The 24,268-nt window shown below is 45.6% G+C and overlaps 1 protein-coding gene across 31 annotated transcripts in view; it reads right to left on the reverse strand.

Moving 5' to 3' along the window:
- The window catches only part of NEXN (nexilin F-actin binding protein), a 399,622-nt gene that overhangs the window by 9,178 nt on the left and 366,176 nt on the right, over positions 1 to 24,268 (reverse strand). The window lies entirely within an intron of this gene.

The following is a 24,268-nucleotide window of genomic DNA, read 5'->3' on the forward strand; positions in this document are numbered from 1 at the left end:
TAATCGCCTGTTGAATGAATGTGTCCTTAACTGGTGTTCATTAAAAGTGCTGGTATTGATGATTAAGTGCCGGTGCTGGGCACAGGAAACCACCGGCTCAATTAAGCACTACCCCCCAGCTTACAAGAATGCAGCATTACACAAATATGTCTGGGGAGATTGCTCTACCTCCTCTGCTCATGTTTCACCATGTAGCTCTGGGTCGTCCACAGCAGAACCCAGAGTCAGCCATGTATTCTACTCCTCGCAGGAACACATACATCCAGCACAAACCTATAACATAAATGCACAGCACTACCTTCTTCATATAATGTACCACACCCAGCACATGGATATAACATACAAACACTACACAGTACCGCATTATCCCGGTATTGTACCATTCACAGGCACACATACACTCAGCATATGTACATCACACTGCACACCGAGCCAATGTAGGCCAGGGATAAGTTACTCACACAGCAATGGAACTTTAAATGAATGAGCCTGTAGACTTCACTTCAATGACACAGGTAACAAGCATTGGCATAGCCAATAGGTCTCGCCTTTGGGACCTTATAAGTGTTTTTAGCTATGCAACAGTTGCATAACTAAATACTTATACGGTCCCAAAAGCGAAACCTATTGGCTATGCAAAGCGGCCGTGAAAGTGATCGCGATCAAACATCAAAGGGGCCGCGAAAGTGAAAGTAATCGTGGTAAAACGCGGCGCGCGCGCCCGCGCACTTGCACTGTAGCTCTAGGCTGGCCTGGTAGCACTTTTTGGAGCCCTCTCAATAAGTCTCGCCAGACCAGCGCATGCGCTGGGTCAGGCGAGACCTAAAAAGGACCTGTTCACTCTTCTTGATCACTGCATGGTATGCTGACACCACCTCGTTCGTGCTGTTTAACTCCTGGTAAAGACATTAGCCTTTCACCACTATGAGGGTAGTGCTTTGGTCGCCCCTTCCGGTCCAACAAGACCGCAATACAGAAGACTGTGACATGGCGCACACGCATGAGCCATGTTTGCCTGTGACAACAAAGATCAGCATTAGGGATCCAGACATCAGTACAGTTGGGACATTCAGTGCAGGGGTGCATGTCCATTAACAGGTAGAGGACTTTTCCATCCCAACAATATTCAATATAGGAAATCTGCATTTGTAAATTGTATCCCCTAACATCTAAAAATCTTTAACCTAAAGTATCATATATCAATGGATACTAGAGGCAGATAGAGAGTAAGGAGCCGAAGTTCAGGACTTCTATCAGACAGCATTTGTCAAAATACAGCTGAACATAAAGCAGTAACCCCACAGGGCCACTTCACTTTTATTCTCTGTTGCTGTTCAATCACTCAGAAAACATGGATCTAGGCCCTTGATACTGGTGTTTATAATTGTTAAGAGTAATTCTAAAAGTAAATATTTGTATTTGGTTTGCACATGAACATAACATGCAACAAACAGTGGCATGTCTAGATGTGTTTTTGGAGGGGCACACAAGGAGACATATACAGAACTGTCAAGGCCACCTACAGTGATTATGAAGATTGTGAGCATGTGTGTTACCCTTTCAGGCTTCCTTTTTTGTATTTATATACTTACTAGAAACCCAAAGGTTAAATTGAATTTACAGTTAGATGTATATTTCAGTGACAATGTAAGGTTTCAAACTGAAAAAAACCCAGACATTCACCAGTTAAAGTTATCTATCGTCAGATAACTATAACTCGTGTCACGCATAGTCTTTTCATCAATGATGTTATTTCAGATGTTGCAGTAATGTTATTAATGGGATTCTCTTGCCAACATTTTAAAAAATAGATTGCTTATTCCATGGTCCAGTGGGATTTCCACAGGATCACGGCATAAAAAAAAAACACTGGCCGGCTTCGTTTTGTATTTTAATATTTTGACCCCCAGAGTGGGCCAGGGCCTGTGGTCATTGTTATAAAATATTTAGGGAGCTGTCGGTAGTGGGGTCCCCTCCCAGAGCCACTCTTAGGCCTCAGGGACCCTATCCCCTGGGGCCATATGCAAATTTAAGAGGAGGGACATACAAACCCCCGGCCCCATCCCCATTTCCAGGGCTGAACTTTAAATATAAGGGAGGGGGGCATGCTTCCCCCTGTGTATGATACTACAGAGTGCCCCATCAAGCCTACACCACGACTCTCTGGTTCCCTGCCTGGGCAATACCCGCATTCTCCCAGGCAGGGAACTCAGTTTTGTTACCGCCCCGGTGGGAGCCGTAAAGAAAATGCCGTTCCCACCCAGGTAGGAGCAAAGGGAAGGTGCTAGCCCCTGCCAGCTCTCAGTATGGTGCTGGCTAGGGAGCTGGCTGGGGCCTTGGGTCTCCCCCCGCAGCCCCCAGCGACCCCCTACATTGTGGGTGCCCATGTGGGCACTGAGGGTCCCACCTATAGCAAAGAAAATGGCTTTCTCCTGCCAGGGGAGAAGGCTAGGGTTGTGGGGGCCTGGGGTTCTCCCCATGGCCACTAAATAAGAAAGGAGTACTGGGTGCCCCAGGTGGGCACCAGGCACCAACCTAATCAAAAATATGCCTGCTCCCACCGGCAAAAAATATGTGGGGGACCCGGTGCTCCCCCTCCAGCCCCCAAATAAAATGAAAGATGTGAGTGTCCCTTGTGGGTGCTGGAAAACCCACAAAAAGTTTGTTTTTGAAAGAAATGAATAATAAATAAGCGGCAGGAGTCACTCATTTATTATTCACTGCTCCATGAAGGTGCACTTCATAATGTATTTACATTTGTTTCTGTACTTTGGTGGTGTACCTACAAGGCTCATCTGCACTAGCAAGTATGTTTTTAAGGGGCTGCAAGGAGTGTAGCAGCTCCCCAGCAACATTAGATAAAAAACAGTAAGTCTCCTGGGTCATTAAATCCCTGACTCAAGGATAACTTACTATCTTTTTTTAAGCACTCCTAGCTGCAAGTCCTTCTTGTGGTTGTTTTTATCATTGCTTGTTGTGGGCTGAAAAATGTTAAAAGAAAGGCTCACTGACATGTATGTTGTATTTTTATTTTTTTAAACAGGTAAGTGGCCTGACTGGGAATAGAGTAAGATGCTGGTTCCCGTGGGCCCTAAAGCTTACATTTACTCATCTTTAAGGCCTGGTCAGTGCACAGCCGTGCCATAGTGGACTCTTTTTTTCACCGGAACCAGCTGTGACCTGCCAAGCACTCCTGGATCCTGTCAGAGAGGAGGCGCCATTTTAATTTGGCCACCGCCGGGAACGAGAGAGTTCACCCTGTTGAGCCCTCCGTGGACGGAATGGTGTTGCCATCTTGGGAGGTCAGTACGGGCTTCCCCACCTGTTGCAGCTGTTGGATGTAGAGGTGCCCAGGCACTGTGGAGGCATACATGGAACCCTGGCTGAAAGCACTGTTTACTGTACCCACCACCACAAGGTCCCAGTCGGCGGCCTAGCTTAGAGGTCCCTGTGCATCGGCCTGTGAAGGCAACCCCCTGGATACACCTCCACCGCCTGCATTAGACAGTGGCGATGCTCTGTCCCTGTGGGGTCTGAACTACGGCCCCGGATGGGTTTGGTCTGGATGGCAGAGGGGGCGAACAGCAGCAGGAATGGCAGCATCTGAGGTGAGAGAGCACCCACTCGGTGTTCGTGAGCAGGGGTGCTCTGGGGCCCCAAGGTCGAAGTGACACTAGTACATGCCACAGAAATTGGAGGGCCCCTCCCCCACCTGTGGCTGTCGTCATGTCGGTGACTCTGGCGCCCCCCACTGGGAGATGCAAAGGAGCCTAATTGACCTTCTTGGGCCTACCTTCAGTGAGCCATTAACCACTCTCCTAACCTCCACATCATGATGGACATAGCTGTCTGGGGGACCCACTTTTGCGTGTGACCACCTGAATATCTAACTCTTTCTGCCTCATGCCTGGCCTCGCTCTGTGGCCTTTTCTTGGACTCACCCCCTTGCAGCTGATGGGGAGAGGTGACTGTCTTGAGCAGGGCCCGCATGGGGGGGCTGTTTCGACACTTGGAGTCTTGATCAGGAGGTCACCTCTACGTGACCCGGCCCTTGAGCCTACCCGACTGGGGCCATGCCTGATCCCCCACTCTTCGTACTTTGAGGGACAAGAGGGACCTGTCTCTCTGTGTTACCTAACCCTACCGCGCCCATCTTCTTGTCTGCTTTGCCTTTCTCAGTGTGGCTGGGCAGCCCGCCAACCTTTTGTCCCTTGCACAGATTCATTGGGGCCTGCCCGGCTCATCATTATCCAGGGATGAGGGCTCCGTCGAACTCCCTTCTATATCGCATCAATTGAAATAGGGATCATGGCTTGACCATTCTAGTAGCCTTTAAACCTCCTCCTGCCTGGCACTTTCAGACCGGTTGCAGCTGATTGCACATCTACTATGCTAAGGGACAAAGCCACTAGAGACAGCTCAGTAGTTTCCTTCTGGTCCAAATCCACCACAGCTGTCAGGAGGGACAAACCTCTGTGACCGCCCTTGCCCCTCTGATCACACATGACTGTAGGGAGAAACTCTTAAATTACATTTGTGAGGAGATTAGCTCACTAAAAACTGAGTTTAAGAGGTTCCTCCATGATCTTCGCAAAGATGTCATAGCTGTGGGTGACAGGGTGGAAGATATATAAGCCAAACCTTGGGGCTTACCTGGCAGAGATACCTCGACCCTCCCTGTCTCAGAAACCTGATGATTGGCGTTCTGCCTGGCAGACTGTCCGTAGACTGGGCTTGGGCCGCAACAACGCAGCAAAAGCCTTCTGCACTGCAAAAGAGGTAATTTGCGCACCTCCAAAATATGAAGCATGATCTCCTCAATCCGCCACCAGTGACACAAAATTTGCATCGAACATCTTCTGAGCCAAGCCACATACCACCGTTGAGCCACACCGGCCTAATGACTCTTCCACTCCTCAGCAGGGCCCATGGTCCGGTGGCCAGACTTCTATGTATTAACTACTGCTTGTTATATCTTTGCATATTTTTTCCTATAAGTTGTTACCCTGCTGCAGTGTTTCCTGTTCCGTCCCCCTGACTTGGCTTTCCTCCGTCAAGGGTGACCCCTCAGTAGGGACAGGTGGATTTCTCCACTCGTCTCTTGATGGAGTGGTTCACTAGGTTGTGCCATGTTGTCCCCTTTACTTGCCCTGCACTGCCACCCTTTTTGACAAGTCTCCCTGCTGTCCACACTACCCATGGAGGGGTTTGAGGATGGAGGCCTATTCTCCCTGCCCATACTGCTATTCCCCTTGAGGGCAGAAGTTCCTACTGTGGCACGCTGCGCACCTCCACTTTGAAATGGGTTCAATGAACAACATAAAACGTATCCCTTAATGTACAAGGGCTCAACTCCCCCCAGAAATCATCGGCAGGTTTGGCACTACCTTCTACAGCAGGACCCTGATGTAATCTTTTTGCAAGAGACACACCTGCTCAGGGAGGATTGCCGCATCATTGCTCACCCCAGATACCCCTGCCAACATTCGGCATACACTGACACTAAAACACTGAGAGCCGCCATCCTCTTCAAAAGTGGCTTCTACTTTAAGTTAACCAAAATTACAAGAGACTTGGGTGGATGATTTGTGACGCTAACAATCGAGAGGGGTAGGGACATTCTAACTTTCCTCAACCTCTATGCCCCTAACCAGTCGCAAAACATGTTCCTTCGAAAGTTGCTCGCAGACGAGCAAAGCCCTAATAAGGAGGATCTCGTAGTGGGGGGTGACTTCAACTTAGTGTGGGATCCTGACCTCAACAGAAACACAGGACACTTTCAGGGGTACAAGGACAATATCCGGATTGCTCAGGAGGGAGTTGGCAGATGCTGGATTAGTAGACACCAGGCGTTACCTCCACCCAGATGCGAAAGACTACTTTTATTCCCATGTACACCTGTCCTACTCTTGCATCGATTACCTTTTCCTTACCCACTCACTCCTGAGGAGGCTGGAGTCCACCCGGATAACTGATAACTCCATCCCCCTGCTGAGCCTTTATGCTCAACTCTTACATAACACAGAATATAAGGCCTTCATCAAAGATGCCATCACTGAATACTTCATGCTCAACTCCGTCCCAGATACTCCCCCATATGCTTTGGGATGGCCTTAATGCAACCTTACGAGGCGTCATGTCCTCCATAGCCAGGGCTCGGAAAGCGCACTTGTTCAAAACTAACTTCACCGAGGAGATCGCTCCTTGAAGTGTATGGACAAGCAGCAACCCACGGCACGTGCCAGGCAGCAACTAGCCATCTTGAGAAGCCAACTTTGGGCACACCGGGTTAATAAAGCAGAGAGGTCACTTCTGGCACTCAAACAAAAGTATTACGATGGGGGAGACAGGTAGGCACTCTCTCAGCGTGCAGATTACGCCACCAACGTGCTCGATCTCATGTCTCCAAGATTTACCCGGAGGGAACCAGATTAACAAGAAGCCTTTCGGTTCTTCTATCGAAATCTTTACACCGGGGAGAGGGAGAATCAAGCCACCCTTGACTCCTACCTACGGGACTGCACCCGGCAGCCTCTTGATGCCTGCTCTGCTCGTGACAGTGGAGGAACCATTCTCGATGGAGGAACTCCATAGAGAACACCCTAAAGGTAAATCTCCTGGCCGGGATAGCCCAGCGACTGCTTTCTATATGGCCTCCTTCCTCCAACTGCCGAACCCCCTGCTTGAGTTCTGCAACTCCTTCACCTATGCCACCGCCGTCACACTGATGATATCCAACTCAGCGTTCACGCTCATTCTCAAGCATGGATCAGACCCTCTGGCCCATCCTATGGCCCAATAGCCTTATTGTTTTGTGCTTTGTTCGCCATAAGTTGGCAGGGTATGCTCAGACGTGAGTCCCTTGCTCACTTTGCCACTGGATTCAAGCAAGCCTGGCTGAAGACGGCTGAAATGCCGGAACCGGTCCTAGGAAGCTTGTTTCCGGTCCAGGGAAGACATGGCTTGGCAGTTCGGGCTGGACTGTTCCCATGAGGCACAGGGTCAGACTGATTTGCATATGGCCATGTCTGAACTGGGGTGGCAGAGTGGGCTAAAGAACGGTGATGGATTAAACCCAGATCAGTTGACTGGGGGTGAGTGCTTGCAATGTTCAACACTCCGTCCATCATTTCCTTTGGTTTGTGCTTTGTTCGCCATAAGTTGGCAGGGTATGCTCAGACGTGAGTCCCTTGCTCACTTTGCCACTGGATTCAAGCAAGCCTGGCTGAAGACGGCTGAAATGCCAGAAACCGGTCCTAGGAAGCTTGTTTCCGGTCCAGGGAAGACATGGCTTGGCAGTTCGGGCTGGACTGTTCCCATGAGGCACAGGGTCAGACTGATTTGCATATGGCCATGTCTGAACTGGGGTGGCAGAGTGGGCTAAAGAACGGTGATGGATTAAACCCAGATCAGTTGACTGGGGGTGAGTGCTTGCAATGTTCAACACTCCGTCCATCATTTCCTTTGGTTTGTGCAATAGCCTTATTAAACAATGACACAAAATATTTACACTAACATGCTGGATAATTGCCTTGAAACAATTCTTCCCCATTTAGTAGACCCTAACCAGGTCGGCTTTGTAAAACATAGAGAGGGCTTGCCCACCTGCTAGTAACAGGCATAACATTCCTGATCTCCTCCTATCTCTTGACGCCAAGAAGGTCTTTGATAGGGTGAGCTGGACTTTTCTGCAAGCAGCCGTCCAGAAAATAGGTTTAGGCCCCAACATGATCAGCAAAAATATGGTGCCCACAGCAACAATTTGGGGAAATGGCCAGTCGACCTGGCCCCTCACACCCTCCCGGGGTACTCAGCAGGGCTGCCACTATCCCCCTTGCTCTTTGTCCTTGCAGTGGAGCCTCTGGCAACCCGCTAAGGCATACCCATGCCATTACAGGCATTCAGTTCAGGGGACAGGACTGTAAAGTCCTGCTATCCCTCGATGATTGGCTACTTGCCATGACCGAACAGGAGTCCTCCCTCCCCGTGGTGGTCCAAGCCCTCCAAGTGTTTGAGATAGTGTCCGGATCCAGGATCAACATGGTTAAACCACAGATGCTCAATTTAACCATCCTGCAACAACAACTCCCACACCTGCAGACACTTGCCCCATTCCATTGGCCACCATACTCCATCCAATATCATGGTCTCACAATCACCAGCTCCCTTCAAATATGGCCACGCTACAGCAAAGCAATCATGGATGACCTCCAGCAGTGGAGACCACTATATATTTCCTGGCTAGGTTGCATCAATTTTGTGAACATTAACATTATTTCCAGACTTCTTTACCTATTCCAGTCACTCCCCACACCCATACCCACAGAGGACATTAAAAGACTCCAAGGAGGCCTAAGCTCTTTTATGTGGAAAGGGAAACACCCCCCACATATCCAATGCCCTGCTCATGCTTCCTCAGAATCGTGGTGGCCTTGCCTGTCCTAATCTCCTAGGCTACTATTGGGCTGCCCGTCTCCATTTCATCTGTGGGTGATTAGAGACTGCGAAATATACTGGGTACAAATGGACTGTAGGCCGCTGTGGGATTTGGCCTGGGATCCGAAGCAGCTTCACCTCAGAATTATCTATATAGCACCTCGACCCAGACAGGTTTGGAGTATTGGGATGACCAAGCAACAGGAGGGGTCTGACCATGTTCTACTCCCCGAATATCACGATAGCATGCAATGCCGACTTCATACCTGCGCTTCCCCTGGGCTCCTTCCTGGCCTGCGTTACGGGTGAATGCTAAATCTTGCTGCACCTCTTTCAAGGACAGACTATCAAATTATTCGAGCAATGCAAACTTGAATTTCGTTTCCACGATACACCAATACACCAATATTTTCAATACCGCCATTGGTCACTACATCCTCCCAATACTTTGGTGGCCACTCCCTTCCTCCAACCCTTTGAAACCCTTGTCCACAATTTTGAGGCCACCCAAGGCCTTGTCTCAAAGACGTATGCTGTACTGCAACAATCTTGCCTCCTATCCAGCCATCCGTATCAGATTAAATGAGCTTGACACTGCCCAGAACATCTCAAGGAAACAGTGGGAACTCCTGTGAGGCGAAATCCAAAACACCCACAGAAGCATCCCCCAGCAAGAAATGGCCTTTAAAATCATACTGCAATGGTACTATACTACTGCCCATTTACACGTTATTTACCCTGCAATATCAGCCTCTTGCTGGAGGTGTGTAGAGCTGATAGGAAACCTCCAACACATATGGTGGGCATGCCTGCCTATTGCCATATTTTGGAAAGAAATTCTGAGCCATATTAAAAGTACCCTGGGCTACCTGATTCCAGTAGATTACTGCAAAGTTATTCTGGGTATACACCCAACAATGCTGGAAGCAATGACCCATGCAGACTGGTATCTTGTATGACATATGGCGGGTGCAGCAAAACAGCTTATAGCCTGGAAGTCCCACGCATATCCTCCAGTAGTGTCCTAGTTCACAAGGCTCTAGCGCACCCTGACAACTGAGCAACTGACCCATAAAATGTCCTTTTTGGACAAAAAATTAATGCGTCTCTGGCAACCCCTTATCAACTATATGTCACAGCTAGAGTATCTATGCTTTGAACCACCCAGACTTTTGTGCCTTCCACTTGTTTGACTAGATAATGGGGAAGGTTTTGAGGCACTCTCGCCTTTACTGATCGGTTATGCTGGAGAGAGCATTCTTGGTCCTGGGGATGTCTCCCCCTCACTCCTCTCCCCTCTTTTCCACATGTCAGTACTGCTTCTTTCACGTCATGGCTGGAGACTTTATTGCCAAGTTCTGTTTTCTTACTTCCCGCTTTCTTTTCATGTTGACAGGTTGGCCCTTTAGCTTATCCATCAAGGCATAGCAACGTAGGGTCCCGCAACCCTCTCCTTGGGTCCCTCGCCTACAACCCAGGCATAGGAAAGAGCTCATAGACCGTTCGCCCCCACACCTATTTGGAAGGAGTCATATCAGCTGGATATGTCCCTACTCCTTTTGTGGCATACATCATGAAATCCATTGACACGTTTTAACCTTGACAGCAGCCGCCCAGGCCCTTTGCTTGTCATGTCGTTATTACTGCCATGACCCTTCTGTATTGTTGTCTCTATTATTCATGACATATAAGCCCTTACAACAAGCTTTGTAACTTGCACAAGTTTAATATGCTGTTGTACTAATTTGTGAAAACTCAATAAAACTGATTTTGAGTTACAAAAACGAAACGTCTCTGAGCCTTTTTTAACATTTTGCAGCCCACAAAATGCAATATTAAAAACTATGATGAAAGAAAGACTCACACACATGTTTTTATATAAAAACGTTTAAAAACATTTTTATAATAATCACTATTATTAAATATTGCATTGTGTGAATTACTGAAATATACATTAGATTAAAAAATATTGGTGATTTGTAGAGCAAGATGATAGATCTGCTTTATCTAAATAGATAGCCTCACTCCTTGAGAAAGCTAATAGGCTTCCGTTTTACATTTTGGCGTTGTAAGTCTTTGACAAAGTTGGTAAGTCTGTCTGGGTGTGGCCAGGACCTGCAAGATCAACTGTTCACTGCAAATGCTAGAAGGCCGTGGCCAGGCCTAGTGACCAACACCATGCTGTGCATGCACATTGGGGGTTGGCTGCCGGGTGGGGTTTGGACACCGGGCCTGCCCTGTGCAGCGTGAGGTTGCTTGCCTGCGAGGGATTGGACGCAGGGCTTGGCCAAAGGCCAAGCCCTATAGCCAACCCCATGCCACCGAGGCAGAAGGGCATGAGTGGTGGGTATTTGCTTTACATATGGTATTAAGATATAACTTTACATAAAAAAACTGAAATTCACTGAAGAAAACAAAGGTTAAAGTGATGTGATAGTTAAGAATTGTGATTATATCTTACTTTACATTTTTTTTAAACATAGAAAATCACTGAAAAAGAAACATTAAAGTTAGGTGAAAATTCCAGTGACAGTGTAATGTATTAAACTAAAAACAAACTACTGAAATTCACCTTACATACTTATCTCAAGTAACTGTAACTCGTGCTCTAAAATAAGAATAACTTGTGCCTTCACTATGCACTGCTATTTTCAAAAACGTCTTACATTTATACACACACACACAAAGAACTTAAAGAGCTGATGACAAAGAGGCTGATCACCTATGAGGAGAAAATAAAGTGGAGAAAACAAATCAAATTTAATTGAAATGCTCGTGATTATGAGCAAGGAAGAGTATTAACCTTTACGAGAAAATTCGACATCCCAAGAAGGGAACTAAGGAGCAACAAAAATCTGTCTACCATTGAACAAAGAGAAACCTCTGAATCAGATACAACAAGGAGACACAGAACAATCTGGTCAAGAAGGCTTTGCGTGAAGCAGGCCGTGAAAAGTCCAGTTTTCATGAAGAGTTCCAACTAATAAGGAAGTCAAGGCAATGGGGAGGGAAAACCAAGCCTATGGCCCATAAAGAGAAGACAACAAACCAGAAGGGGGGCCACAAACAATACAAGCAGAGGAACAACACTGCAAATCATAAGCAAACGAGGTTGCAAACGCAAATAGAAACAGATAATTTAACAATTGTGAAATTTTATTTAAAGCAGAGGAATCAAGTCTCAGGCTAGGTCTTACATTTTTTCCATCAAACAATTTTGAATATGCTCAAACACATATTGATTTGTTTAAATTTACAGAAAATTGAAATTTCAGAAATTCGACAAATTAAAAGGGGACTGGAACAGACATCATACCATTCCCACACGGTCAGAAAATGATAGATTGACAGGCAATGACCTAGAAACATCAGCCATTCTAGGGGAATTGGGATCGGCGGTACACGCTAACAACAATATGGATACAGTGGAACAAGCAGAAATATTGGGCATCCCGGAAACAAGTGCGGAAAGTGAATGTTAAACCAAAATCAACCTTTATAACTTCAATGCCCACAGATGCCATTTGATATTTTCGAGGAAACTGTAAAGAAAGACTTAATACAACTACACCTGAAGTAATCCAAAGAGAAAAATACTCACATCATCAAAGAACAAAGGACTGCGTTATAAACCCTACATAATGATAAGGAAATAGTCTGTAAACCATCATACAAGGGGGGAAATATTGTCTTGTTGAATCGAAATAGGTATTGTCAAGAAGCAATGAGGCAATTATCGGATATGGAATGTTACCAACCTAATTTGAAAGAAGAATACACAAAGAGCATTGTGCAGTATCATGAATTATTATATGACTGGTACTGCATAGGAATGCTTGATTTGGAAGATTTCCAGTTCCTAAAGTCTCCCCATCCTCTAACATCGACGTTTTATCACATTCCAAAAGCACATAAAAATAAGGAATCCCCTCCAGGACGTCCCATTATCTCCTCACAAGAATGTCTCATGGAACACATGTCAATGTACATTGACCATTTTCTTTTTGATTTCATTGTAAGCCCAACTTCTTACGTCTGAGATACAAAGGATTTTTTTAGACAGATAGCGAAAACCATATGGGAACGTTACATGTAGATAATTGTGCTGGATATTAACAACCTTTATACAAGCATTTCACATGAGAAAGGGCTCATAGCTGTGCAATATTTCTTGAAAGAAATGTATCTAAAATTCTCAGAGCACAATAGAATGCTTATGGAATGTATGCACTTTTGTTTAACTAATAGCATCTTTCTTTTCCAGCAACACACAGCAGCACTGGATGACCATGGGCACCTGCCTCACCCCCAGCTATGCAAATGTATTTGTATGCTGGTGGGAGAAGCAGGTGGCCTGGTCAGGGCCCAATGAGATATGGGTCGGCTTGATAGTTGGCATAGATACATAGATGACCTCTTTGTGTGGAGGTGGTCTCTTGAATCAGCAAATAAGTACATTGAAGCTCTGAATAAAAATGTGCTTAATTTGAAATTCAAATGAGAAATGAGTACTGAATTAGTGAACTTTCTAGATCTGAATGTTTTTGTGGCATACAACAAGATATGTACAGCTTTATATAGAAAGCCGACGGAGGGTAATTCCCTCCTTCAAGCCACAAGCAGCCATCCTAGTACATTCAAGTGGACCATTCCTTATGGGAAATTGCTCCACTTGAAGAGAAACTGCACTACAGAAGATTATGAGGTAGCAGCAACAGATTCAATCAAAAGATTTGAGCAAAGAGGGTACCCGACAAAAGTCCTGAACAGAGCTATAAATAGAGGCAAAACCAAATCCAGACTGAGTCTCCTTCTAGACAATATCAGTGAAAGTAGGATTGACTAGAAATTTAGATTAATTACAAGCTTGTTCAAACACACAGGAGCCCTTAATAAAATCATCCGCAAGAACTGGCATATTTTAAAAACTGATCCTTTGATTGGCACAGATATATATGATCAGCCTAGTATTACATACAGGAAAGGAAGATCTATAAAGGATCAAATAGTCCAGAGCCATTTGTCTTTGGAAAAAACAGATTCCAGGGCATTGTGGAATTCTTCCCATGCATCAATTGCAAAGCATGCTAAAACAGCAAAAAGGTGCTCACATATCAGGTACTAGGATGTAAGAAACTGAGGAACATCAATAAGCTGATGAATTGTAATACCTCATACACCGTCTACTGTATAGTATGCCCATGCCAATTGAAATACATTGGTTGTACTATACATCAGATGAAAAGATGTATTATGGAACATTTACGCACTATTATGAATAGGGATCAGTTATACCCTATCACAAGACATTTTGAGACACACTACAACAGTAACAGGAATTAATTACTGTTTTTGTTTTTTAAGACCATGTGCCCCAGGATGAAAGAGGAGGGGACTGTGTGTCTAAGCTCAGATGTTTAAAATTCTGCTATATATTGGATCTGAAAACCAAAGTACCAATAGGTCTGAATACAGAAGAAGAACTAGCAGTGCATTTGGGTGAATAGTTTTTTTTTATTGGATGACCCCTTTTTGCCAGATTTCTGGTAATTTAAACCTCTATCTTTTCAGTTGATGATGTGGTGACCTTGTTTTTCACTTTTTGTCTTGTCTTTTGTTTTGTAATACGGTCATTTTAATAATAGGTAATTTTGCATTAGTATGATCCATGAACCCCCAATTCATGTAACATTATGGTGTGACCCCGTATTGGTGGATGTCTCCCCCCTCTCTGCTCTTTTTGCCCATCCAGGGAGCAATTTTGAGGCTAGTAAGTAGGGAAATATTGTAATAGTGTTATATAGTTAATCTCATTTGAAGCCAGAATATTGTGTTCATTGTAATAAGTCTTGGTACTAGCGGTTGTATACGAACAAAGATGAATGAGCTAGTTGAATAGAATCATAACGACCACTATGTGGGAAACAATTCTATGCTCTGGGAATGGAATCTTTCTTAATTCTTTGTTCGAATAGTAATTTCATGTCTATTGAGGTTGATTTCATGATTCATGGGTTGTATCGGCAAGCGCATGGGGTGAAACATGTTGAGGTCAGATAGAAAGAATATAATCTCATGATGAATTCATTATTCTAAAGGCAAAATGAATGTCCTTTAGTGAATTTAATTAGCTCTATTATTCAGTGGCACATTGGAGCACTGGGTAAAGACTATCATGTGCATTTCATAATGAATCAAACGTAAATGAATTGAAGTAATAGAAATGGAAGCTACAAGGATGAAGTAGCTACTGCTACAAAGGACTTCATTAGACTTTGTTGAATTTAAATGTTGTTTACATTCATAATTTTGGTCATTAATATGAGAATAATTATCTGAATTTTTAATGCAAGGATATAAACGGTGTGAACGTATATTAATGCAATGGTCACTTTAAAATGGCAGCCGCAGAAACGTGAATACCGAATGAATCGTTTATTTGTCCTTTTTCTATGCATAACAATGTAAAGTCATTGGAAGGTAACCAATATGACACCTTAGAAAGATCTACTGGAAATTGTCTGAATGCTTTGATTGCCACAGAATTTAAAGTTGTAAGGTGCCAATCCTTAATAAAACATCTCTCAGAAATGTTAAAATATGGGAAGGGTCAATCTCTACTTCGTCAGGCACCATTTAGAAAAGTTATTCTAGTGTCTTTTATGAGAAGTGAGAGTTGGCTATTTCCTTAAAGATTGAGGCCCATGTTTATGATTGCATCACACAGCGCAACACAGCAAGCCACCTTGCTGCCCTGCGCTGTGTGAAAGGGCAGAAAATGGCCTTATTTAATATTATACAGCGCATTTCTGTCCTTTCCAAGCACTGGCGCACTTTTGGCTGCCTAGCACCAATGCAGACACCCTAGCGTCATGGTGCAAAGGTGCCTGCGTTGTAGACAGGATTGCTTTTGTGCAGGAAGCAACACCTTCCTGCACAAAAATAATACTCAGATGTATCTTCCTCTTTCTATGTGTGCTGCAGAATGCAGCACACATAGAAAGAGATACAACAAGGAGAAATACAATATTTCTCTTTGTTATGCCTCACCTGGGGAGGCATACTATTTTGACGCATTCCCAGGTCTACCAATAAAGGTAAATCCGAGAATGGGCCAAAATAATTGAGTAGATGTGTGGGGACACCCACGACCCACTGAACACCTCCCTGGGAAGAGTAATGCAAGGCAGCGATTTGCGCTGCCTTGCGATACTCCAGATTTATTAAGCCATGCTCGTCGTTGAGTCCCACATTATTTAATCTTTATATGAAACCGCTTGCGGCGGTCGTCAAGCATTGGGGCATCACGATGGTCTCCTATGCTGATGACACGCAGCTGGCGGTTGCCCTGAGCGGAGACTCCGACCTTGATGCCTCCAGATTCCGGGAGGGTCTGTTGGCGGTAGCTGGCTGGATGAATGCCAACTGTCTCCAGTTAAATGCTAAAAAAACCGAGGTCATGATTGTGGGGAAGCGGTCGGACCTTTGGCGTGACATGTGGTGGCCCCCTGAACTGGGTGTAACTCCTATCCCAGTTTTAGAGGTAAAAAACTTGGGGGTGTGGCTGGATTCCGCCTTAAGCTTTAGTACTCGTACTAAAAAAGTGGCGGCCACTTGTTTTGGCATCCTACGAGGGTTGAAACCCATTTTGAGGTTCTTTGACGCTCCCACTAGGCAGCTGGTTATACAGGCATCCATACTATCTCGGCTTGATTACGCCAGCTCGCTCCTGTTGGGGGCCAACCAGGCGGAAATTGCCCGGATGCAACGTATTCAGAACGCCGCAGCCAGAGCCCTGGTTGGGTTACCGAGGTCCTGTTCTGCGGAAAGTACCATCCGTTCTCTACACTGGCTTCCTATGGCACAGAGGATTTCTTTTAAAACCTTGTGTCTCTCTTTTAAGATCCTCAAATTGGCCTCTCCTCAGATTCTTGCCGATCTTTTGGTGCCTTACGTGCCCTCGCGCTCTCTGAGATCTTCAGGGCAAAACCTGGTGGTGGTTCCACGGTTTAGGCTTTGCAGGGCCGGTGGCCGGTCTTTCCGGGTTCAGGTCGCAAAGTTATGGAACTCTCTTCCGCCCTATCTTCGTGAGATGAATGAGCTTTTTCAGTTTAGAAGGGCTATCAAAACGTATTTGTTTCCTCTTTCAGTTTAGTCTGTGCGCCTCTACCCCTGCAGGGCTGTGTGGTGTTGGGACCTTTCTGGAAGCGCCGGGACGCCCCTTGGCTGGGGCAGCTGTGCGCTATAGAAATGTTTTTAACATAACATAACATGCAGGACTACGCAAGGTGGCCTTACATGGCTTGATAAATGTCACTTAGGTTTTACTTCTCCCTTGCGCTCTCTTGCATGAGGCAGGGGCGTCACAAAACGATAACTCTGACCCTGAATCTCAAACGCACCCTGCTCAGAATAGCCCAACCCCTCCAGACCTAACCTTTCAATAGCCAAGCCATCAAGCTAAGGCGGTGATAATGGGAAAGTCTCAGGAATTTCAATGGAAATGGGCTGGCTGTAGGGGAGGGGAAATTACTGTCCTATGGATAGGGTCAGATGCAAGGCAAACCAAGGACATTGGGGCCAGCAAGGCACTGCCAGAATCACCTTCACCACTTTCCCTGAATTTTCTCAAATACCCTCAGAAGAAGAAATATCAAAGGAAAAGCATAAAGTAATCCCTGAGGCCATGGAACATACAAGGCATCCACTGCCCATGCTTGTGGACAGTATGTCTCTTTGCAGATTTTTGACACATTGCATTGCCTGGGAAAGAAAACAAATCGAACCACGAGATCCAGAACCTGAAGCATATCTGACTGAATTGTTGGCTGAAGATGTGATACATCACTGATGAAGGCAGATTGCGAGTGAGACTGTGCACCCAAAATTCCAATGTGCCCTGGATGCTCACGGCTCTTAATGCCTGCAGGAGATGAAAGTCTGCCCAGCCAAATTTTTGAGATTCCACCAAATTCAAGAATTTGCTCTTTGTCCTCTCCTGCTGATTCAAAAAGCACCTTGCGATTTGATTGTCTGCCCTCACAACCGCATTTTTCCCTCTAATGCTGGTTGGAACACCAAGAAGGTTTTCATCACTGCAGACAGCTCTATTCAGTTCGAAGACTGGATGCTCTCCTGAGGAGTCCCAGGAGCTTTTCTTTCTTGATCCTTTAGAACAGCCCCTCCAGCCCCAAAGACTGGCACCTGTGGTTAGGAGAACTGGGGTTGGAAATTGAAGGGGAATTCGCTTCATTAATTTGTTCTCCATCAATCAACATGTTGCATCGTAGGTTATTTGGGCAGTTACTGGAATCAACTGCTCGTAATCTGCCGAGCTTGGGACCCATCAGAATGTGACTTACTATTGGTTTTAGATAGAATATGCCCAGGACACAACTGTTGTTGATGGTACTAACAAACCCTGTATTTTCAATGATGATCTGGCCATGGCACTGAACAGTTCCAATATCATGAGAATGTTGGATTGGATTTACCTCATCCTGTCACATGGGAGGAAGGCTTCATCCACTTGCGTATCGAACTGGGCTCCAATGACGGCCTTGATTTCAGATAGAATAAGCTGTGATTTTTGGACATTCAATAGTAATCCTAATTCCTGAAGAACCTTGGTCACTGTGGCTACATCCTGCTGAGCCTTTAAAAAGGTGTAGATAGTAACCATCAAGGTATGGAAGTATAGTAATGACTTTTAGTTGCAAAACAGCTACAATTGGAGCAAATACCCTTTTGAATGGGAGAGCTTGGAAATGAAAATGCTGCTCTTCTACTCAGAACCTCAGAAATAATTGACTGTCAACATGGATCAGGACATGAAGATAAGCATCCATAATGTTAAACGTCACCAGATAGTCGCCTTTCATGATCAGATGAATGATAAGTCTGTAATGATGGCATCTTGAATGACTCCACAAGCACAAATCTGTGTATTGCCTTTAAATCCAGAACAAGATGATATCTCCTGCCTGACGTTGAAGCTAAAAAGAGTATCAAATACAAAACAGTGCCTTTTTGGTCTTCTAGTACTGGCACTCTAGCCTTCATGTTGAGCAGAGACTGAGTCTGGGAAGTTAGTGACTGACTTCGTACAATGCCTCTTGGCAATTGCCTTGCTATGCCAAGGCACTATCGCTGATTGCCTAGAAGTAGGGCAGGTAACCCCCATTTTCAAAAAGCCTATGGCAGATTGCTCAGACCTTATCAACCTGTGCCCAATCTTCAACATCTGCATTCTGGCAAAGCTTCTGTAAAAATGTCTCCAGATCCAACTTTGAAAACACATAGATAATTTCCAACTCCTTGACCAATACCAATCTGGCTTCCTTCAAAGTCACAGCACTGAATCCGCACTCATGCACATACTGGATGGCATATGAAGAATGCTGGACCAGAATGAATTGTCTACTTATACTGCTTGACTTTTCTTCTGCATTCGACACTGTTAAACACAACAGTCTACTGAACCTACTCGAACGCTTCGAGGCACAGTAGACACCACGCCTCACGTTGGTCTGGCGTTTTCCTTGTCGAATTGCTTACTGCTTATTTTGCACATGTAATTGCTTACTTTGCACATCTGAATTGTACAAAGCCCCCTTACTTGCACTTTAAAAATTGAATACTTTTTAACTACATTCTGCTCCTCATTCTGCATTTTAACCTGTTTTGGTAGTGTATTGTGTGTTTTATCCACTTCCTGGTAGCTCGCTGTGCCGCCGAGAGCCGCCATCTTGGATCTGAGGCGTTCTAGCTTCGCGCACACGGGACGACCATTTAATGCGCACCGGACGGCCGCGCCGCGGGCGTGCTGAAGGCGCGCACAAGGCAAGCCCGTCTGCGCCCGTCCGCGTCCCGGTAGCGTCCAGCGCCAGCCATGCTGTCCTTCCTCCTCTTCTCATAGCGACCCCGCCGATATACAGCCGGCTTGATCTACTGGCACTTAGACCCCCAATTTGCACGCCCCACTTGGATTGGGATGTGAGTTGTAGTCGTCCTCTATTATGTTCTAAGTGCCATTTTCATCTCAGCCAGGCCCCTAGAGGTATATACCCTTACGCTAGAGGGACGGTGAGTTCTAAAGCCCGCCCTAGTATAAAAGCGGGCCTGATCAACAGTCGTTCGTTAATCAAACATTACCAGGATATTTTTGATCTGATCCTGGATCTACATCTTGATCTGTTGTTTGTTACAGAGACTTGGATGAATGACTCTTCTAATCCTATAGTACAGATGGCTATCCCGGCAGGTTATTCGATTTGCCGAGCTGACCGCTTGTGTGGTAGGGGGGGTGGTGTGGCCATTATTTACAGAAATGTCTGGGAGGCGACATTGAGCAACAATATTCGTTAGATCAGAGTGAACTCCTCGACTTCACCATTGTATTTTCGGCCCACTCTACACTAGCCGGCTCCCTAGTCTATAGGCCGCCTGGCTACGCTGGTCCTTTTCTTAGTGGTCTTGGAGAGTTGCTTGTCTCCCGTGCACTACGTTTTTCACAATACCTCTTTTGGGGTGATTGTAACATTCACCTCGACCAACGGGATTTGAGCGATTCCAAAGCCTTCCTAGAGGCGGTTGATCTTGCTCAACTTACCCAATGGGTCAGCTCTCCTACTCATGGTGGTGGTCACATTCTGGACCCTATCTGCTCTAACTTTTCTATCTCTCTGGATAATCCTCTTCCTGTTTCTTGGTCTGATCATTTCCTCTCTTGTTTTACTTGGTTTGTGAATGATGGGGCTATCGACCAACGGCTCAATTCCTGTCTGTCTACAGCAAAAATTGATCCCTCAGCCTTTCGGCTTTGTTTAGACAACTCTAGGGTTACTCTTCCTTCTGACCTTAAAGGGGCTCTTGCATGTTTCCTGCGTTGGATTGGTCGAGCTGTGGACAGTTTGTCTCCCCTGTCTTGTCGCCGTCGCCATAGGGATTCTCCCTCACAACCTTGGTTCACCCCTAATCTGAAGCTTCTCAAACGTCACTGTAAAAAGCTCGAACGCAGCTGGCGTACTGTCTTTTGTCCAATAGCCAAGAAGACGTTGAGAGATGCCCAGAAGATTTACTATCAGGCCATCCGTGAAGCGAAAAGCCTTTACTATACTATGCGGATTGAGGGCGCTAGTAACAACTCTAAAGAAATCTTCTAAATTGTTCAGAGTTTCATGGCTCCTGAAGCCATGACCACTAAACTTCCAGTTTCTGCCTCTTGGTGCGAAAAGCTTTCTGATTTCTTTATTGCTAAAATTCGGACCATTCAGGCGACATTTGCTCCCAATAGTGGGCCTCCGGTTGGCAACTCTACCCCGGTGGTGTTATTTTCTGCCTTTTCCCCGGTGGCGCTCTCTGACTCCTTGAAATTATTGCAATCTTTAAAGTCAGGTTCTCCGTCTGACCCATGCCCGGCCAGGCTCCTGGCTTCTATTGCCGAGACAGTTAATCTTGAGGTAAATACTCTTGTTAATCTGTCCCTTACTGAGGCTGTTGTTCCACTGGAATGGAAACAAGCTAAAATCATTCCATTGTGAAAAAAGCCATCTCTTGATGCCGGCAATCCTGCCAATTATCGCCCGATTTCCTTACTCCCTTGCTTCGCTAAAATTTGTGAAAAGGTAGTAAACAAACAACTGACTGATTTTGTTGAGAACTCGAGGCTTCTCCATCCGGCTCAATCGGGTTTTAGAGCCTCTTCTAGCACCGAGTCTACCTTAGTTGAGGTTTCGGAGGCTATCCGTGAGTGCTTGGATGCTGGGGGGAGTGCAGCCCTTATCCTTTTGGATTTGTCGGCTGCATTCGACACCGTTCCTCATGCTCTGTTATTGACTCGGCTAGCCGCTATCGGCATAACAGGTCAGGCCTGGAAGTGGCTGGAATCTTTTCTCACACTTCGGTCACAACAGGTCTGGCTCCCACCTTTTATGTCTCTTCCTAAGCCTGTTTCCACTGGAGTTCCTCAGGGTTCTTCGTTGAGCCCTCTGCTTTTTAATATATATGTTACGCCTCTAGTTCAACTGGCAGAGGAAGGGGGGGCCAAGTTGGTTGAATATGCCGACGATACTCAGCTCCTGTTTACATGGGACAGGACTGACTATTCCACCTCCAGAGTGCAGGGCTGTCTGGCAGCCGTCTTTCATTGGCTATCTGTCGCCCAATTGAAATGTAATGAGGAAAAGACTGAAATTCTACTCTATGGTAAATTTCCGCCTCATTTTAGGGATTCTCTTTGGCCCTCAGCTTTTCCTCCTCCATCCTGCACGGGTCTCCCAGTCAAAAACTTGGGTATCTGGTTCGACGAGCAGCTGTCCTTTCTGACTCAGATTAAAAAGCTCACAGGCTGTTGCTTTGGTATACTTAGATCTCTGAGAAAGTTTTTACCTCTGTTACCAAGACCAGGGAAGGAGACAGTGGTCCGTGCTCTGATCCTCTCCCGTCTCGACTACGCCAATGGTCTTTACATCGGTCTACCCGATTACTTTCTGACAAAACTGCAGATAATCCAGAATGCTGCAGCCCGGCTAGTGGTTAATCTCCCCATCAGAAATTGTATTTCACCTGCGCTTTGTTTTCTGCACTGGCTTCCAGTCAGAAAACACGTTGAATTCAAGGCTCTGGTTCTTGCACATCGCGCTCTCCATGATGGAGGCCCTTCCTATCTTAAAAAGCGTTTTTCTTTCTACCAGCCTACCAGGCGTCTGAGATCCTCATCACAGCTTCTTGCCTCTACCCCCGGCGTTCGTCTTCAACGTATGGGGGTAGATCTCTTGCTTTTAAGGCCTCCAGGTTGTGGAATGCATTGCTGCTATCTTTGCGTGCGATTCAAGACTCCTATCTGTTCAGGAAGCACCTCAAAACCCACCTGTTTTAATTTCCTATTGTTCTACTGCCCTTTTAGCTCGCGCCGGGACACTCCTAGGAGTAGCTGAGCGCGCAATAAACCACAATAACATAACATAACATAAACACAACAGTCTACTGAACCTACTCGAACGGAGGATGGGGTTATCATGGTCCTTCCTGCATTGGTTTACTTCATTCCTCTACAACAGAATCCAAAGAGTCAATTTTAATCCATCCCTTTCTCAGCCCACTACGGTCACCCTTGGGGATCCACAGGATCCACCCTTTCACCCACACTCTTCAACTTATTTATGGAACCCCTAGCAGACTCCTTCACATCTGCTAACATTTATTATAGAATGCAGCCCCCCAACCTCGGGCCTGTCCTGGAAAAGGCTGTCTGTCTTGATTATTGAGAGGAAACCTTTTTGATATCAACGATTTCTTATTATTGAAGAGTTTAAATGGTTCTAGTCTTTTTTTCAATTCAGCTGCTTTCTGTAACATTTCATCAAGTTCAGTACCAAGCAACTTCTGTACCTCCAAAAAAGGTAATTTATAAACTAGAGATCTCCGGCTTGACTTTAACTACTAAGACTTCATCCATAAAGCTCTTCACCCAGCAACCGATGCACCTGCTGCCGAAGAGGACACCCACAGGCTGTCAAATGTGGTATTGCAGACTTGTATACCTCCTTCCACTCTTTTAGTATTAAGGGCTTTATTACATCCTGTAGAGGGAGGCTTTCGTTGTTTGTGGCACTATAGTGTGCATAAAACCCCTGCTCATCTTGAGGTAGCTCTTCAAATCCAGCCAACTTGATAATATTTTTTCAAATGTCCCGAAACTGAGGTGCTTGAATGTATTTGTCCATTGGATCTACTTCTTGATCCTCTTCATCATCCGCCCTCATTCTCTTAGCTTGGGGTTGTGCAATGGCATTCATGGACTACTGTCAAACTCCCTACCTTGTGTTAAAGAATGAAGATCTGCGCTTGAAATCTGCAGCCTCTCATCTTGTTCATCCTGTGCCACGGACCGCACACTCTTTTGCTTTGAAGCCACTTTCCTCTTTGCCATCCTGACTAGGAGATTGGAATGCACTAAATAAGTCCTCCATTTCCTATTTTACGGGGGTCGATCGGCAACCAAGTCCCATCTCATGAGACTTGGCTGCTGAACAAATCCGTGCCACCTACACTTCCCGACGCACGCCTGAAAAACACCGGATGGGGCACTGCATGCTAACTTTGTAGCTCTCAATCAGCCAGACTGCCAACATGACATTAGTCTCCCTGCCCCTACTCAGCACATGGGCGAGGAGCACGTTTGCGATCATTGCAGCCATACCATACACTCAGAGAAGGGGTAAGTTAAACAAGTCTTTTCAACTCCTGAACAACCTAATAATTACGTTCTTTTTGAAAAAACGGCACAATGAAAAAACAATAAAGTGTGCTCCTACCCGCAGGATGAGGAGTGCGGGAGTAAGGACCCTTTATCCTGACATTGGCAATAAACATAGAAGAAATGCGCATTGGGTGTATTTGTTTGAGAAAGGGGGTGCATTTTAGTGTGGTAGAGCTGTGGGGAAGGCGGTACACCTAATATCATTAGGACTGAGACGAGGAGAATATGAGGGGGTAATACAGAATTAGAGACCAAATGTTGTTTCTAGGAGTCCATTGCATAGCTATTATTCAAACTATAAGCAGAAGTCTCCAACTTGGTACCAAAATATTAACTTAAAAATATCACCTTCAACAACATCGACTTGCACAATATTGTCAAGGGAAGTAGATGTGAAATCAGAATTGTAACTCTTTACTCCTTCATGTGCTTTGCTTGACACTATAGCGCAAGTTGATATTTAGGAGCCTATATGTTGCAAGTGGATATTTTTACATTCAAGCCCATCTATGCAGCTGTGCCATCCAATGTCAATTTTCACTGTAGACCTGCAAGTTCCCCTGTACTTTT

Source organism: Triturus cristatus, chromosome 4_2 (genome assembly GCF_964204655.1).
Source record: "Triturus cristatus chromosome 4_2, aTriCri1.1, whole genome shotgun sequence".
Classification (NCBI taxonomy): Eukaryota; Metazoa; Chordata; class Amphibia; order Caudata; family Salamandridae; genus Triturus; species Triturus cristatus.